Below are 19,421 nucleotides of genomic sequence, written 5' to 3'. Positions count from 1 at the left end.
TGATAGAAAGGATTGATAAATACAAATACCTAGGAACCTGGATTTCAGACAATAATGATCAAACAACCGAAATAAGAGCCAGGATAGAAATAGCAAGAAATGCGTTTGTAAAAATGAAAACAATTCTCTGCAACAAAGACCTTAGATTAGAACTGAGAGTAAGAGCACTGAGATGCTACGTGTTTTCGACACTGCAATATGGACTTGAAAGTTGGACATTAAAGCAAGAACACATAAATAAGTTATAGTCCTTTGAAATGTGGTGTTACAGGAGGATGCTTAGAATAGCATGGACACGGAAGTATTGCGAGAAATGGGCAAAGAATGCGAAATAATAAACACAATAAAAATAAGAAAGTTACAATATCTGGGACACGTAATGAGGGGACAGCGATATGAGCTGCTAAGGCTGATAATACAGGGAAAGATAAGAGGATAAAAGAGTATAGGAAGAAGGATAGTGTCATGTTTGAAGAATTTAATGGACTGATTTAAATGCAGTTCTATAGAACTCTTTAAAGCAGCAGTAGATAGAGTAAAGATAGTGATGATGATATCCAACCTCCGATCGGGAGACGGCACTTAAAGAAGAAGGACCTACCATGCAGAAAAAGTGAACCAAAGAAGTTCATCTGTTCAGAGAAGTTCCCATAAGAAAATACAGAAACCGACGACTGAGTCAATCAAATCCTAAAATTATCCAATGTCAAAACGTGCCGATCACAACTAGCACGAAAATTATCCAAAAAGTATCAGAAACTCACTATATTGCTGTTTTCCCAAAAGCTACTAAAATCTCCACCCATTGTTCTACTTCCAAAACTAAAGTACTCAGAGGAACATTCCTCTATCCCCAGGATGTGAGTTTAGAACTAACAACGAAGTTTACATCAACTCCAAAGCAACAATAAAGAAAGAACCCTTAATCCTGCCAAAAATATAAATTAATCTTAAGATCCAACAGTAAAGCCCCTAAAATTAGATAGAATCCAATTAGATGAACTACATAAACTCTCAACAGAAGAAGAAAGACTCCAACGCGTGTCTTTAAAACAATGGATCATTATCATCTATGGGCACCACCAATATATATCCTGGCAAACAGCCCTTATCATTATTCTTGGTTTACAGACTTCGAGAGTTATAGAAAAAGAAAAAAAATGAAGTAGAAAAAGTTACAGCAGATCCAGAATCTATACCTTCAGTTTTGTTCATCCCTCACAAAACTTCCGAATGGGAAGGAGAAATTACGGTGCAGTAACCCTGGAGGTCAGCAATCCCAATCAGCAGTTTTGTCAGCATTTAATTTTTATGTAAAAGAAATACTATTCTAATTAAATTCAGTTATTTTCAATCAATAAAGCAGTGCAGTATAATAGTTGTAAAAGTTATTAAAAAGGGTCTTTTTAAAAAGTACCTTCGTGAGTGAAAACCTTTCTACACGATGGGCAGACGACGTCAAAAAAATCGCTGTGAATTGGCTGCAGGAAGCTCAAGACCGACAGAATTGGAAGAAAGAGGGAACAGAAGAGGAGTGAGCAGGCAGCAGAGGAGGTGAACGGATGATATCAAACACATCGTGAGCAAGACACGTGGAATAATCTAACAAAAAATAAACACTCACTGTTTAAGACTGCTTTTATTTACTAAATATATTAATCAACTACATGTGAACATGTCGACACAGAGTATACAATTATTAGTTTAAACAAATTTATGTTATTATATCATTGTATGAAACAATATTAATTTCTTTGGAATACAAGGAAATATATGCAAAAATATACTGTGTCCCTAATAACGTCACAACTGGGGACACACTGTATATTTTTGCATTTATTTATATTTCATTGTTTGCCAAAATAATGGTTTACTATTTTTATTGGGAATTAATTACAATTATTGTATACTTAAGTTGTGGGTAATTCTCGATAAAAAAAAATAGTAAACAATTATTTTGCCACACAATGAAATATAAATAAATGCAAAAATATACAGTGTGTCCAGAATTAGATCACAACTGGGGACACACTGTATATTTTTGCATTTATTTAGATTTCATCGTGTGCAAAAATAATGGTTTACTATTTTTTTATCGAGAATTACCCACAATTTAAGTATACAATTGTAATTAATTCCCAATAAAAATAGTAAACCATTATTTTGGCAGACAATGAAATACAAATAAATGCAAAAATATACAGTGTGTCTAGAATTAAGTCACAACTTCAGACACACTGTATATTTTTGCATTTATTTATATTTCATTGTGTGCCAAAATGATGGTTTACTATTTTTATTGGGAATTAATTGCAATTGTATACTTAAGTTTTTCGTAATTCTCGATAAAAAAATAGTAAACCATTATTTTGCCACACAATGAAATATAAATAAATGCAAAAATATACAGTGTGTCCAGAATTAGATTACAACTGGGGACACTCTGTATATTTTTGCATTTATTTAGATTTCATCGTGTGCTAAAATAATGGTTTACTATTTTTTTATTGAGAATAACCCAAAATTTAAGTATACAATTGTAATTAATTTCCAATAAAAATAGTAAACCATTATTTTGGCAGACAATGAAATATAAATAAATGCAAAAATATACAGTGTGTCCAAAATAAGTCACAACTGGGGACACACTGTATATTTTTGCATTTATTTAGATTTCATTGTGTGCTACAATAATGGTTTACTATTTCTATTGGGAACTAGTTACAATTGTATATTCAAATTGTGGGTAATTCTCAATAAAAATGATAAATAACATTATAATGTCACAAGAAAGTAGTTTCAGATCAATATTAAAATATATATAGATATAATATGTACCAACTGCGACTTTGATGTTTATCATAAATTTCTGGTTTTGACATAATGAGAGCCAAATAAATGCAAAAATATACAATGTCTATAATGAAAGCACACCTAAGAACACCCTGTATATTTGTGCATTTATTTGGCTATCTTTGTATGTCAAAATCTTGTTTATGGTTTATGACTCATTTTACTCAATTAGAAGAATTTTAAAAAGCAAATACATAGATAAATTTGAAAGGAATTTGAAAAGGTTTAACAATAATATTGTATTGAATTTTACCATTTGTTAAATGTAAAAATATTAGGCCACTACATGACAAATAAAAATTATGACTGCCTGTTACGTACATATAACTAAAATGACATGTTATAGCTCTATCTTACAAATTAATATTTTTGAATGTTAATTAAAAAAAAATCAAATAAACAGTGAAACATTTTTTGATGGGTTTTTGTGTAGTATCGATTTCATTTTTACTCCAAATGGGTCAATTGGACTGCCACCACGTCTTAGGGTTTGGTTTGTCCTCTAGATAACCAATAAACCGGGTTGTTGGGATTCATTTGATTAGATCTGTTGTCGTTATCGCTCTTGGTGAACACATAAGCCAGTGACAATATAGTTGAAAGGACATCTACAAAAAATGAAAAGTGATGTAAGATATTGTAACATTTTTTTTATAATTAAATTAGTAACAAATTAATTATATATTACTTTAAGATTAATTTTAAAAACCCTTTGCAATTACCGCAGCTACGCCAATGGCCGTATCCAAAAATCTTGCCGATATAGTCTTTTATGAGAATGTAACGGTACTTTAGAATTTTGTATCTTAGGTGTTAAAAACAACCCTGTCATTCAATCAATCGTTGAATAGAAGCACTTTGTAATATGGACAATAAATACTGGAGAAATAAGGAAAAACCCATATTGATAGTTCCTCTTAGAAAAATCGCTCATGAATATGAACTGGAACTACAACTTCAACCAATAGGAATTCTGAATGAAAACATTACAAAAAATGAATTCAACCTTATGAATTTTGGGAACTTAGTTAAAAAATTCCATTCATACAAATAATTATTTACAGATGGCTCAACGGACACAATGGGAATGCGGGATTTGGAGTTTTTTCCCCAGATATAAACTATTCATTTTCATCTAAACTACAAAATAATATCCAAATATGTACAGCAGAGGTAACCGCGTTCAATCATGCAGTCCAAATTATACGGGAATATAGCATGGATCCCAGGACACACTGGTATTACTGGAAACTACAAGGCTGACCAACTTGCCAATATAGGTCATTCCCTGAATATTCCCATGAATACCAAGCTACAGTTTTCAAATTTTACACTCTACTTAAAAAGAGAGATTTGGTCTAACTGGGCAGCTGAATAGTATGAAGGATACGGCACAAGTAATTCATTCTATGTCAAAATGAATAAACGAATCCACACACTACCTTGGTTCAATAAATTCGCATATATCAGTAGGAGACATGTAACTACAATCATCCGTATGAGAACGGGTCATTGCCCATCCCCTCTTCATCTATTTAGAATTGAAGTCAAAGATGATCCTTATTGCGAATGTGGATAAGTGGGAGGCTTAAATCATATTGTATTAGAATGTCGCTTAAATCAAAACCCACACTTCGACTTGTATGCCGAATTAGCTAAAACTAAACTTCCCACTCCCATAAATATTTGTACAATCCTCACAAATATTAATGAAAATACAATAAACACCTTATGCAACTTTATTTCTACCTTCAATATTAAATTATAAACTATTATCTTCCTTCTTTCAGTCCTGGGTGGTTCTACTTTATCCGTCGGTAGCATTTCTGGTGTGTGCAAAGCTTGGGGGCTACCCCGAGCGAGAAAAGTTTATACCTTTGTTTTGTTTTCTTACTAATATTTCAGCCTGTGAAGAAAAAAAAACAGCACAAGTAGGTATACATGTAGAATAACCTAACACAAACATAGGAAGAATATGTGTAGGTACAGTAGGTAGACACTGATTGCTGAAGCAAGACAAAAAGTGTCTACCCTCGAAGTAAACTGGGTAAATTGTCTAGGACATAGCCCAAACAAAGAAGAAGAAGAAGATATATTTGGTTGTTGAGTGCTCTAAAGTCTAAACTAAACTAATCATTGCCCGAATTGTTTTTAGTTATTAAATAGAGTTTTTTAGTTATTATATAGGTTAAATAGAGTTATTAAATAAAGAGTTTTTTAATTTTTAATTACAATTATTAGTTATTTAATTATAAATTAGATTTTTAAAATTAAATATATAGTGTAATTAACAAATACCCAGAATAAATTGTTACAAAATAGATCTGTAAATAGGGTAAGTCATATTATTCAATAAAAATAAGACTTTCTGGAAGAAATAATTATAAATATAATATCTAATAAAATATTTATTTAACTTGTAGAACATGGACATCTCTGATATTTCTGACCTTTCATTGTCGAGCGAGGAGGAAAATGTCGTCCCTAGGGTTAATCACAGAACCAGGATGAATCCAATGACACACACAGTGATAGTGAATTCAAACAACTATACAGAGTATCCAAGGAAGTTGTGAGAGAATTAGTGGGACTAATAGATGGTATCAAACCAACAACCAAACGAAACAAATCTATTAGTGCCATTGAGCAGATCTTACTGACAATCAGCTTTTATGCTACGGAGGGTTCCAAGTGACTGTAGCTGATAATGTGAGAGTGCAACAGCATGTCGAATCATCAAGAGAATATCTCTTGCTATAGCTAGGTTAAGGCCAGTTTTTATAAAGATGCCAGCAACAGCAGAGGAGCGCCTGCGGGTTAACTCTGGGTTTTATGCGTTGGCTAAATTTCCAAACGTAATAGGTGCTCTTGTTTGTACCCACGTCAAAATTCAGGCAGTTGGAGGCCCACGAGCAGAATTGTTTAGGAATAGAAAAGGATACTTTTCGTTAAATACTCAAGCTATATGTGATGCACAGCTGAGGATTCAAGACATCATTTGTAGATGACCTGGTTCTGTGCATAACACAACTATTTTCAATGATAGCCACATACATGACGATTTTGAGAGTGATGTATATGGGAAAGATTTTCTCTTGGGAGATAGTGGATACCCTTGTAGAATTTACCTTTTGACTCCATTTTTGCAGCCTAGAACAAATGGTGAGGAAGCCTACAATAGAGCACAAGTAGCCACAAGAAATCCCAGAGAGAGGTGTTTTTGGGTATTAAAGAGGCGTTTTTCCTGCCTGGCTATGGGACTACGGGTAAAATTAGATACAGCCATGAACATTGTTGTGGCCTGTGCTGTATTGCACAACATAGCTATCGATCACAATGACAGCATTGATGATATGGTAGATGTTGAAGCTGCTATTCCTGAGGAGATGTATGAGATTGCTGGAAGAAATAATGAGAATACAACTGTCCATTCATCTCTAGTAAAAACGCATTTTAATAGGTGGGTACATAAACCTTCAAAACACATTTTTTTCTTACTTATTCAAATAACAAAATTTTTAACATTTTAAATTTTCATATTCTAATGTTTTTATTTTTATTTCTAATTCTAGATGTTCATTCTATAACAAACATATAGAACCAGTACAAAAATTCCAGTATCTTGGTTGCTGGATAACAAACGATCTTGACCACAAGGTCGAAATATGTGCTTGTATAGAATATATAAACTCTACGTTATCGTTGGATATCCGATACCAATTTGTAAAAACGTTTATTTATTCCATATTGCTATACGGTGTGGAAACATGGACTGTATTACAAGTATGAGGTGTATAGAAGCCTTTGAGATGTGGGTTTTTCGAAGGATGCTGAAGATCCCTTGGACAGAGCATGTGATCAACAACGAGGTGCTAAGAAGAATGGGTACTGAGAGAGAACTCCTAAATATTGTAAAAAACAGAAAAACGAGTTATCTAGGACATATTTACAGAGGAGAAAAATACAACTTTCTATGACTTATAATGCAAGGGAAAGTGGAAGGAAGAAGAGGTCCGGGAAGAAGAAAATGCTCCTGGTTGAAGAATGTAAGAGACTGGACAGGCATGGACACACATTCGATACTAAGAACAGCTCAAGATAGAGAGCAATTTGCTGTACTTATAGCCAACCTTCAGTAATGGAGCAGGCACCTTAAGAAGAAGATGTTCATTTCTATAATTAATTAATTTGCTCCATTTTTCTATTATTGCACTTCCCAATTTTTTTATATAAAACATCAGTTTTAAAGATTCACTCCCTAAAGTGTTATTTTTCTTTTTAGATAACCTCTTTTCTTGTTGGATCTATATTGGGCTTCACATGCATGGAGATGGTGGTACAGGGGAGCATTGATTTGTTGAGCTCTACTTCAACATATTGTGTTGGTGTGAAAATAAAAAAATATCAATTGTTTTAATTTTAAATATTTAATTGAGAATTACTTACCTTTAGTTAATTAATTAAATAAAATAAGAACTCACTACATGTAAAGTAATCAGCTGCACCATCTGTAACTGTTGTAAGATTTGATTTGGTTGCCCATTAAATCCAACATTGGGAGATGCAATATGCGTAATATGATATCTGCTTGGTATCACATACAATAGATGGCATGAAGAATGTGATAAGGAAGCTGGAGAGAAAGGCAGATGAGGTTGGTCTTAAAATCATCACTAATAAGATAGTAGAGATAAGAATAGGAATAAGTGAACATGGTAAACTATACATCAATCAAGAAGAAATAAAACAGGTTAAAGAATTCTGCTACCTTTACAGGCAAACATTAAACATAGAATAATAAAAGAACAACGGGCCTTTGAAATCGTCTCATATCATATCTCAACATAAATTAGCCAAAACACATTTAATAGTATCATCAAATCAATACTACTATAAGGGAGTGAGACATGAACACTATCAGAAGGAAAAGTTTTTGTAAATAGTGTTATGGAATACTATGCGTTTATTTCTTCTCCGGACTAACTCTTTGTTTTGGAATTAAACAGAATATATTGACATGTATAAATTTATTATATTAGAGGATGAAAATTACACTCTGCTTGTTATTTCTTAAAACTATGAATATATAAGTTCTGTTATCTACAATTATTTAACGATGTTTCTGGATGGATTTGAGTACAAGAGATTGGACTCAAATATTAATATTAAAATAGCAAATACGGATAGCTTATCGAACAAAGAAATAAGAGAAATAAATTATTATTATTCCATAGATACGAAGTATTAGGTGAATAAACTAGCGAAACTTATTTATTCTAAATAGGAAAATATTTATGAAGAGTATTGATTCTGATTTCTAACAGCAAATAATTATTAGTGATTATACATGAGAACTTTTCATAATTGTAAATAACATATACCAGGTGACTAAAAACTATATAGAAATACATAGATACTTTAATTATCTTACATGTGAGTAGGTAGGTACATTACACCTCCTTTTGTAAGAATGAAAATAATTGTAAAATGAATTTTCATTTAAATGGTATAAAACATTTGTATACATTATTATTTTATTTTAACACATTTAAATAGTTTCTTTTAGTCTCGATAGTCTTTCACTTCGTCTTATCGGTGTAGTCTCTGTGAAACTAGTCTCTTCACACTTTTTGGATTCACTATAATTATTGTCTTTATTATGTTTACAATCTATACTTAAATCTGTCTCATGTACATGTTTTCGTTTACTTTGACATATATTTAGTGTTAAACAATTTGTAATTTGTTGACAACTATGTGACGGATTTCTACGAAATCGTCGGTAAAAATATTTAATTATCCTGTATAAAATATAAAGTAACATACATTTTATCAAAAATAAGATTGCATAAGTGAAATAAGAACTATTTTTTATTGTGTCTGAAAAATTAATATTTGTTTCTGAGGTCATTTTCTCTAAATTATCTAGTTTATGGCTTGCTAAATTTAATGCATCTCGATCGAGATTATTTAATTGTAAGGGAACAAGGTGTAATTTGGATTCATTATTTATCTTAATATCATCACAACAGACTTCTGGAAGGGATAAATCTGGAATGATAGACTGAAAATTACTTTCTTTTGGATTTGAGACAGATATCAAAATAGTTGATCCGGTGTAAGTTTTGCAATTATTCGAAGTAGAAAAAATACCTGTGTTTGAAAGAACAATAGATATTGGCGTACTAGTCTGACAGCTTAAAGTTAAATCTGTTGGTTTGGGTAAAACATATATCCAAGAATTTGGTTTGTTTAATTTATGCCAAATTTCATATTCTGTTTGAATTATACGAGTATCGCAACTAGATGGTATGTTTGTTATTGAAGTTAACAATTCAGTTTCACAAATTGGATTAGTGTGTGTAAATCGGAAAGTATCAGGATTTTTGCAAATAAGTTTTTCTTCATCTAATGAATAACAGTCTTCTAATGTATCAATAGTAACATAAATGTTTCTATTTTCTGAAAGAACAAGATATTTGACAGATGGAAGAATAAAGGTAAGTCTCTTTAATGTTGGATGAATTATAGGAAGAGATATTAGTTTAAAAAGAGAATAAGGAGTATTACTAACCAAAGGTATACTAACCGTAATTAAAATCTTGTTATCAAAATATATATATTTAAGTAAAATGATATCGAAATATTTATGAGCATAATCGATAGTCAATGGAAATGGATAAGTCGATGTACTAGGTAAATGCGTTACCGTTTTAGATAATTCTTGAATTAGTTGCTCAGGTGTTATAACAGAAGGATGAAGGTTATTATTTCTTGCAAATAGAATAACGTTTATTAAAGTAGAATATTCTTGTTGTAATTCTGTTATAAAGAAAGTTAGTAAGGTAAAATGTTCTTCAATTTTTTGTTTTAAATCTAAATTAAAATATTTATTATTCATTTTATCTGTGTAATTGGTAATTGATTCAAAATTTTTATCAAAAATCACTTTGTTTCGGTCTAGATTTGTAATAGAGTTATTAAAATTTGTAATCGTGGCTTTTACTACATGAATTTGTTGTTTTAGTAAATCAAGAAGATGATTTTCGTTACTTTCAGCTTTGTTAATAGCATTATTGAAATTTTCAGCATCATCACTGTCTAAGGTACCGAATAAGGTCCTGAAAACAGATCCAATTGCATTAAATAGAGCGCGTTTTGGTCTAAAATGTTCATGCAGAATTATGTTTTTTAAAGTTTGTTCATCTTGAAAGAGTCTAGGTATGATTTGTCCTAAGAGTTTTAGTGAAGTATCGCATAATCGTAATTCAATAAGAACTGGTTTGTTTTGACACAGTCTTAATGTTTTTTGATAGGTGAGATCTACAAAATTTAATTTGTCTGTAAAAGGTTGTAAAGGAATATGACTTAATATGTTCCAATGAGTTTCAATAAATTGAACATTTTTTATGTGTTCGTAATAGATTCCAGGTGATTTGTTGATAGGAGTATTGGTATATTTCTTGTGAATTTGTTCACTATTTGTCAGCCATATTATTGCATACCTGAAACAAAAGCATGTTTCAATCTATTCATGTGAACTTTTATTGGTTTTTTATTTACTAAAATTGTGCAATTGACAGGAGAATTTATCTCTAGAATTTTATAAGGTCCATTATAATTTTGTGTAAGTTTTTTGGTTTGACCCTTCTTTGTTTGCTCATTTTGGAGATATACTAATTGTCCTTCTAAGAAAACGGTGTCATTAATCTTTTGGTCATAATATTTTTTACTGACTACTTTAGATTCTAATAGATTCGTTTTTGCTAACTCATGAGATTTTCTAAGCTTAAGTGTTAAATTATCTAAATAATCTTCATATGTATATTTGAGTTCTACTGGTCGTATTATACTGCTAGGTAGATTAGGTGTATATCCAAATATTAGTTCATATGGTGTGAATTTGGTTGAAGTATGATTAGTTGTATTATATGAAAACATAGCAAAATCTAGCCATTCGTCCCAATCGGATTGATCAGCTTTAATATAATGTTTAAGGTAGTCTGCTAAAGTAGCGTGACTCCTTTCTAATGCAGCATTTGATTCTGGATGATAAGCAGTACAATTTATATGTCTGATTTTAAAAAGCTTGGCGATTTGAGAAAATAATTTGGAAGTAAAATCTCGGCCTTGATCAGTAACTATTATATCGGGTTTTCCAAACTTGCAAATAAATCCACGAACCAGATTTTCAGCGATAGTCTTGGTTTCATGATTCGGAATTGCATAAGCTTGAGAAAATTTTGTTAAGTCATCTTGTAATGTTAATATGAACTTATTACCTGACTCGGTTAAAGGTAAAGGACCTACTATATCTAAAAATATTTTTTCTAATGGATTTGAGCTTGTTGTTGTTATCTCCATGGGCTTTACGAATTTTTTTCTAACGAGTTTATTTTTCTGACAAGATTCACAGGTTTTTATAAAGTTTTTAATATCATTTTTCATATTATTCCATTTGAAATGTTTTTTTATACGATTGTATGTCCGATGAAAACCAGAGTGTCCAGCCGTAGGACTAGTGTGATTCTCTTGTAATATTGTAGTTATTTCCTCAGGTTCAGGATTTGTTAGTATATCATGATAAATGATAATAGATATATCAGTTTTTCTAAAAATAAATCTAATCATAGATCTAATTTTTCCCCAACTTAATTTATCGTAGCTAAAAGTTATTCTGGGTAGGCAAATTTTTAATATTTTATCGTTTAATAACCAGTCTCTTAATTTTATTAGGGAATTAAATATATCTTCATAAGAGGTATTGTCCCAATAATTATTTTTTATAAATATGTAATAAAAGTTTTTATTTTGATCAGAAATATATATAATGTCATTTAGTCTTGGATTTTTGGCTTTCAATTTTTCTATATGACTGAATTGTTTATTTATTTGTTTCTGAACGATCTCATTAAAATTTAAATCTACGGGAACAAACAATGCTAAATTTTGTGAAAATGATGTAATCTTTTCATTTGTTTCTTTTATATTATCATTTGTTATTAATATAGTTTCGGATTTAGATAAGAACTGTGAATAAGTGTCATTATTTTCTTTACTCATTTTGTTTATTTGTAAGGTGATTGTTGCCGGGTTTTTGTTTTCTTCGCAAATATTTGTTTCAGATATGGTTAAAGGAGGACGACTTAAACAATCAGCATTTTGATTTAATTTACCTGGTTTATAAATAATTTCATAGCTATATTCTTCTAATGCTAATCTCCACCTAACGAGTCTTGATCCGGGATCTTTTACATTAAATAGCCATGTGAGTGGTTTATGATCCGTATAAATGAAAAATTTATTTCCGTACAAATATGGTCTAAAGTGTTTAACACTCCATACAATTGCAAGTAATTCTTTTTCTGTTGTGCTATAGTTTGATTCCGCTTTGTTCAAGGTACGACTAGCATAAGCAATAGGTAAATCATCTGGTACTTTACCTTGAGAAAGTATGGACCCTATTGCATAATTACTAGCATCCGTTGTTAAGACAAAGGGTTTGGTAAAATCTGGATACTGAAGTATTGGTTCTGAACAAAGTATTGATTTCAGGTTCTCAAATGACTGTTGTTGAATGCTTGTCCAATTAAATTCAACATTTTTCCTCAGCAGTTTTGTTAAAGGTTGTGTTAAAGCACTGAAATTTTTTATAAAGCGTCTATAATAACCAGTGAGACCCAAAAAGCTCTTAATATCTTTTTGTGTTCTGGGTATAGGAAAATCTGTAACAGCACATACCTTTTTTTCGTCCGGTTTGACACCAAATTCAGTTATTAAATGTCCTAAATACATTACTTCGCGACGAAAAAATTCGCACTTATCTGGTTGTATTTTTAAGTTGAATGTAGACAATTTTTCGAATACTTCTTTTAATCTTTTATTATGATTTTCTAATGTATCGGCATGAATGACTATATCGTCGAGATAGACAAAACATCTGTAATTTTGTATTCCTGAGAGGACAGTATTCATTAGCCTTTGAAAAATACTGGGAGCATTTTTTAATCCAAATGGCATTCGTGAATATTGATAATGTCCAGACGGAGTTGAGAAAGCAGTCTTTGGAGAATCCTCAGGATCCATTTTGATCTGGTGAAATCCTGATGTTAAATCTATTGTTGAAAAATATTTTGAATGACCCAATTGGTCTAATATATCGACTATATTCGGAAGTGGAAATGAATCTCCTATAGTAATATCATTTAGTCGTCGATAGTCTATAACAATTCGCCATTTCTTCTTTGCTGAAGCATCGGCCTTTTTTGGCACAACCCAAAGGGGCGAATTCCATGGCGAAGTTGATTCTTCGATAATACCTTGATCTAGCATACCTTTTATTTGAGTTTCGACTTCATGTTTGTGTACTTCAGGATACCTGTATGATTTAGTGCTAATAGGTACATTAGAATTTAAAGGAATTTTGCAAGTTATGGCATTTGTACTGGTAAGTTGATCTCCTTCCAGATAAAAGATATGATTGTACTCCTTGCAAATAGAAATTAAAGATGATTTTTCTTCACTATTTAAATGATCTGTTCTCAAGGCATTTTTTAATTTAGCAATTCTGTTAGAATTCGTATTATCTTTATAAGAAGACATTTTTCGTATATTTGCATTGTTTTGTAAATTTGGAATTTTTTCTATTGCTACTTGAATATCGTTTAATTCAACATCCGTTTCAGTAGTGTTTACGATTGAGGTTAAAAAGAAATCATTTTTTACTTTAACAACACTAGGACATAAAAATACACCTTTAAAGATTTCGCGTTCGGGACATAATCCTTCGCTTAATTCATTATTTATTACTTTAATTTGAACAATTGTTTCAGTTCTTGCGGATAGAATAGTTTTATTACTTCTTGAGTTAGAATTAGAGTTTTGATTTAGTATAAGATCGTCTGAACAGGATTTTTCTTCTGAACAGGATTTTGATTTATGATTTCGTGAAGAGTTACAAGTTTTATTTGTGCATATCTCAGTGGATTTTACACATTTTGGACTTGAATTTTCTTTGGATTTAGAGTTAGATTTAGATTGAATTGGATTGGATAGTAGTTCTTCACTACTTAAGGTTATTTGGATATCATTGGTTTCTAAATAAGAATGATCCTCTATGGATTTAGCATCATAAGGAAATATTTCATCGATATTAGAACTTGTCTCGATATTTTGATCTCTCAGAAATTCGTCATTGTCATTGTTTAATGGAGATTTTATATATTCGATTGAAATAGAACAATTTTTAAAGTTTAATTTATTTTCTTTATAATCAATTTGGCATTTATTTATTTCAAAAAAATCGCTACCTAATATACCGTCGAAATGAAGAGGAAAATCGTCTTCTACGACATAGAAAACATGAGTTTGGACAAAATCTTTTATCTTGAAATTTACGTTACAACTACATATAGTTTTATTTGGATTTAAGACATTTTTATCAATGCCTCGTAGAGTAATAGACTTAGAATAAATTTTTGGAATGTTTAGTATTTTTGAATATTTAATTAAAGAAATATCTGCGCCTGTATCGATTAGAAACTTGCAAGAGGATGGATTAGAATTATTTACTAAGGGTAAATCTACATAGGAAGTGACTGAGAAGTTGATGGTTGTGATACGGCCTGAACTGAACGAACTCCTCGAGAATCGACCGTTGGTTGTCGAGGATTCTGGAAGTTTAAAGAATTTGTTGGATTTTTGTTTTTATTGTTAAATTCGCGTTTTCTACATTCTTCTATAACGTGACCTGGTTTTTTGCAGTATCTGCAAAAACGTTGGGAAGTGTTGGTATTTTCTTTTCTTAAGTTTGGAGGAAAATCAGAATTGGAATTTGAATTTGAAGGTTTATAATTTTGATTTTGAGAATTTGACCTTTGAAGATTTGAATTAGGATATTTTGGGTTTTGAAAACTAGAATTTTGAAGATGTCTAACATTTCTATCTGAATTGTTTTTATATCGACAGTTATTTGAGGAATGGTTATTTCGTTTGCAAATATTACAGAATGGTCTGAAAATTTCTTGTCTTGATAACTGTTCTTGTTCTTCGGCAATTGCTATAGCAACAGCTCTTTCTAAGGAATCTGGATTTCGGGCTTTGATTAAAATAGAGAGGTCTTTGTTTAATCCTCTAATAAAGACATTTAGTGCTTGAGTTTTTAAGAGTTTAGTACATGCATTTCTTGCATCTGGAGATAAGTCTGGATCAAGTGTATTTATTAATTTTATATAGCAATTTTCAACTTTATTTGCAAATGACATTACATTTTCACTGGGCATCTGACGTAAGGAATGTAATTCCAATTGCCACTGACCTTCAGTTCGGCGTTCAGAATAAGCATCTAATAAGAAGTCTTTTAAATCTTTCCATTCGTCAAATGTTCTGTTTCTAGTTATGGCCCTAGCTTTATCGGTTAATTTAGTTTCTATAATGGCTAATAAGATGGGTTTGGATTGCGGATTTACTAAATTGTATGCTTTATCACAATTGTCTATGAATTCGTATAATTTTGATTTTGTACCATCAAATCGAATGAGAAGTTTTTCAGCTATTTCAATTGATACTGACATTTTATTTGAATTAGAAGTAGAAGAATTTGAAAGAGAATTTGAGTCGGGAGAAGGTATTTGTTCGTCAAATAAGTTACTTATATCAGGATATAAAGTAGACATACGTTTACAAGATTTTTAAAATATGAGACAGAATTTAAGATAGAATGTACTTACAAGTAGAATATTGTTGTTGGTCGCATAGTCTATTATTCCACGGGTTCACCTCTACTTCCGATGGAACTACAATTGGGTTATGACTGGAACTGGATTTCGAACTGGATGTACTGGACCCCAATGTAATTAGTTGTAGTGGCGATTTTTCCACACTGACAGTTTTTTTTTGAATGATTCCTCGAAGGAAACAAGTCAATTCAAAAATTCCTCAGCTCTCCTTCTATCAGCAATCAGAGGAACTCTGCTACTAATATCCCACTTCTGACACCAAATTTTGTTATGGAATACTATGCGTTTATTTCTTCTCCGGACTAACTCTTTGTTTTGGAATTAAACAGAATATATTGACATGTATAAATTTATTATATTAGAGGATGAAAATTACACTCTGCTTGTTATTTCTTAAAACTATGAATATATAAGTTCTGTTATCTACAATTATTTAACGATGTTTCTGGATGGATTTGAGTACAAGAGATTGGACTCAAATATTAATATTAAAATAGCAAATACGGATAGCTTATCGAACAAAGAAATAAGAGAAATAAATTATTATTATTCCATAGATACGAAGTATTAGGTGAATAAACTAGCGAAACTTATTTATTCTAAATAGGAAAATATTTATGAAGAGTATTGATTCTGATTTCTAACAGCAAATAATTATTAGTGATTATACATGAGAACTTTTCATAATTGTAAATAACATATACCAGGTGACTAAAAACTATATAGAAATACATAGATACTTTAATTATCTTACATGTGAGTAGGTAGGTACATTACAATAGATTCCCACGAAATATTCCAAAGATATATTGGCCCAACACCATAACAAATGAAGAATTGTGGAATGCATTAAGACAAAGAAGAGTTTTAAATGTTAAGAAAAAGAGCATAAATACAACTAAACAAAAGAATGGAATAATTAATTCTTGGATAATATAATGCACTTAAGAAATAGACAAATAGCAACATTTTTATGAGTAAAACCAGCAAGCCCATTACCCATGGATGATGAAAAATATATTAATGATTAATTGTATTTTATGGATATTAAAGGGCTTAGAAGAAGGGATGAGTAAACAAATACACACACCAAAAATAAATATAACACTTATCAAAGAATGTTCAGTAATTGACATTTAAGACAAATGAAAATATGTTAAAAGAATTTCTATGCTCATGGTGAAAGTGATCTATGTAGGTTTACAATGTAACATACACAGTTAAACATTAGGAGTTTTAAATGTTAACAAAAGGTCATAAACAGTAAAAGATAATATTTTTTCTACAAAAAGTAGTTACTTCTGGTCCTGGGGTTTTCATGTAACCTACAGAGCTATTTTATCAAATATATAGGCTATTGAAAGATATACTATATCACAATATATTCTGTAGTAACTAGTATCAACCAAAGAATCCTAAATCAATTATGTAAATTTACTTTTTTGAAATGAGTACCTACTTACATATTGTTTTATATCAATTTAAAATAGGATATTAAATATAAAAAACTTACCCATCCATCCCATAGGACGATCCTCATACCCTCTGCTTGTCCAAAAGGCACCATTGTTAGGATTCAATTGATTTGCACGATTATTATCCATTTTGTTCAAGGAATATTGTCAAAATGAAAGTTATTTTGAGGTCACTGCTATATATTTATAAAATTACGGGATTCCCAGAGGCTCTAAACAGGTTAACGGTAGTTTTCGGGGATGACCTAAATAATACAACCTTGATAATAATTAATAAAAATACCAGATATATCTGTATAATAAAACCATATCATAGATATAACAACAAAAACATTTTATTTGTTTACGTCAACAGCTGATCCTAAAAAAATATCAAATTACCTTTACAGCTGTGAGGAGTCGTGTAATCAGTGTTGTCTAGTTTGAAATTTTTTGTCTCCTATTGATTTATAATAAAGTTATTTATTTCGTTTTTTGATATAAAGGTCTAATAAAATGGTATTAATTCAAATATTTATTTTATAACCTTAACAGTTGTCTTAATCCATAAAAAGGAGTATGGCTCGGATGAGAAATGAAGAAAATATATAAAAAGAAGGCAACCATAACTACAATTTCTGACTATCGCAATATTGGTATCCATCATTACGCTGCAGTTATTGTGGAAGTGAGCATGGATCACCACAACAGCAAATCGCACATTTCGTAGCGAAATGCTTACAACACACTGCACTCCAGAGCAACAATTAATATTAACTATAAATGAACCTACAGCTCTGGTCTTCTACCTACTTATCCATCCTCTAATGCCAACTGTTTGGAGATTCTCTTCGACATCGTCGAGAAATCTTAGTCTAAATCTTCCTCTAGTCCAGAGTTCATTCTTAACACGTGACCAACGCATATTATAAGGTTTATCTTTACTACTTTTACTATATGTGAGTCCTTGAGAGTATGAGTTATCATTTAAGCCATATACCGTTTTCATTTATGCCTACAGAAAGATGCTTATCCGATGAACTAGAACAGCTATAGAGCATTACCAGACAAATAGAATAGAAGAAAAGAGGATACACAACAGAAAAAAAACGAAATCACTAAAATAATGAACTTAAATATATAGAAAACTTCAACAGAGAAAGAATTCAGAGCATTCTGTAAGGAAGTTAACGTCAACAGAAAAGAATTCAAGGCAACCACAAGACAATGCAGAAGTCAGAATGGCGACCAATTAACAAGAAAATATGTATTGAATAGGTGGGTGGAATACTTTAACCAGGCACTTAATATAGAGGAAGAAGAAGAAAAACTGAAAAACGAAAGAGATGAGGTAAGGGGAACAGACGAGAGGAAAGAGGAACCACCAACAAGTCTAGAAGTTGAAGATGCAGTTATAAAACTAGCCAGAATAATGGACACAGAAATCCCTCCCCAATGATTGGAACACTTTGCACCATACACAAAAAATAAGATATCTTTAAACCAGTGGCGGCTCGTAGATGCCGTTTAAAGAGCCGGCCATTACACTTGCACCATCGTAATATTGAGCAATCAATTAATTTTTGTAATCATATGACTCAAGAACGTTTGTAATTAAACTATCTAGAGCATCTGCGAATCTGTCTTCGCTAATATCAAAAAACCCCAAAAATCTTTCTGTTATCTCACCAATTTTGTTAACAAAATGGATTGATAAAATAATACACTGTGATTTTTCGGTTATATTAGTAGTATTGTTCGCTATTATAGAAAAAAATTGAGCTTTAATAATTTCGCTTGAAATTTCATTTTTTTATGTACCTAATCAGCAAAACAATCTATTAAATCGTTTTGTATTGTTTTTTACAAACCCGTGAACACCCCTTCTGTTTTTTTAATATGATCCTAGATTTCCTGATTCGGCTTAACCGCAAAATTAAAAATTTCTTTAAAATTACCCATATTTGAAGAATGATGGCTCTCGTCCCGACGGCGAAATGTTCTTGTTTTGCTAAAATATTCGTAACGTCAATTTAAATATGAAAATAAAATTCTGTTTTTTCTAACTTCTTCATTATATAGCTTATTGAATTAAGTAATATGCACAGCTAAAGCACTGTCAATAGTTGGCGTATTTTTTTCTAACCTTTTTAAACCTAAACAATTGTTTAAATGTTTTTTCGAAGATTAATTTTTTTGACACTAGCGGATAAATTTTTCAAATCTGAATATCCCTTACTCACCCAAACATTTTGCAAGCAGTAGATAAGACCAACAAAACAGTGAATTTCTAAAATTATTACCGCATCATACGATATTGTTTTAAACTATCTCAAAAATGGTCGATTATCCTTCTTATCTGTGGATAAAATTTGTA

The 19,421-nt window shown here is 30.9% G+C and overlaps 1 long non-coding RNA gene across 1 annotated transcript; it reads right to left on the bottom strand.

Moving 5' to 3' along the window:
• Positions 1-1,624: 1,624 nt before the first annotated feature.
• LOC140449841 (uncharacterized) lies at positions 1,625-17,462 on the bottom strand. The gene is made up of 2 exons (XR_011951899.1): positions 17,104-17,462; positions 1,625-3,461 (listed from the first exon to the last, which is right to left on the bottom strand). It is a non-coding gene; the product is annotated as an uncharacterized lncRNA (long non-coding RNA).
• Between the last annotated feature and the right edge of the window lie 1,959 nt (positions 17,463-19,421).

Source organism: Diabrotica undecimpunctata, chromosome 9 (assembly GCF_040954645.1).
Source record: "Diabrotica undecimpunctata isolate CICGRU chromosome 9, icDiaUnde3, whole genome shotgun sequence".
Lineage (NCBI taxonomy): Eukaryota > Metazoa > Arthropoda > Insecta > Coleoptera > Chrysomelidae > Diabrotica > Diabrotica undecimpunctata.
The sequence above is the reverse complement of the archived record's forward strand: the minus strand, read 5'-3'. Positions and strand labels throughout refer to the sequence as shown.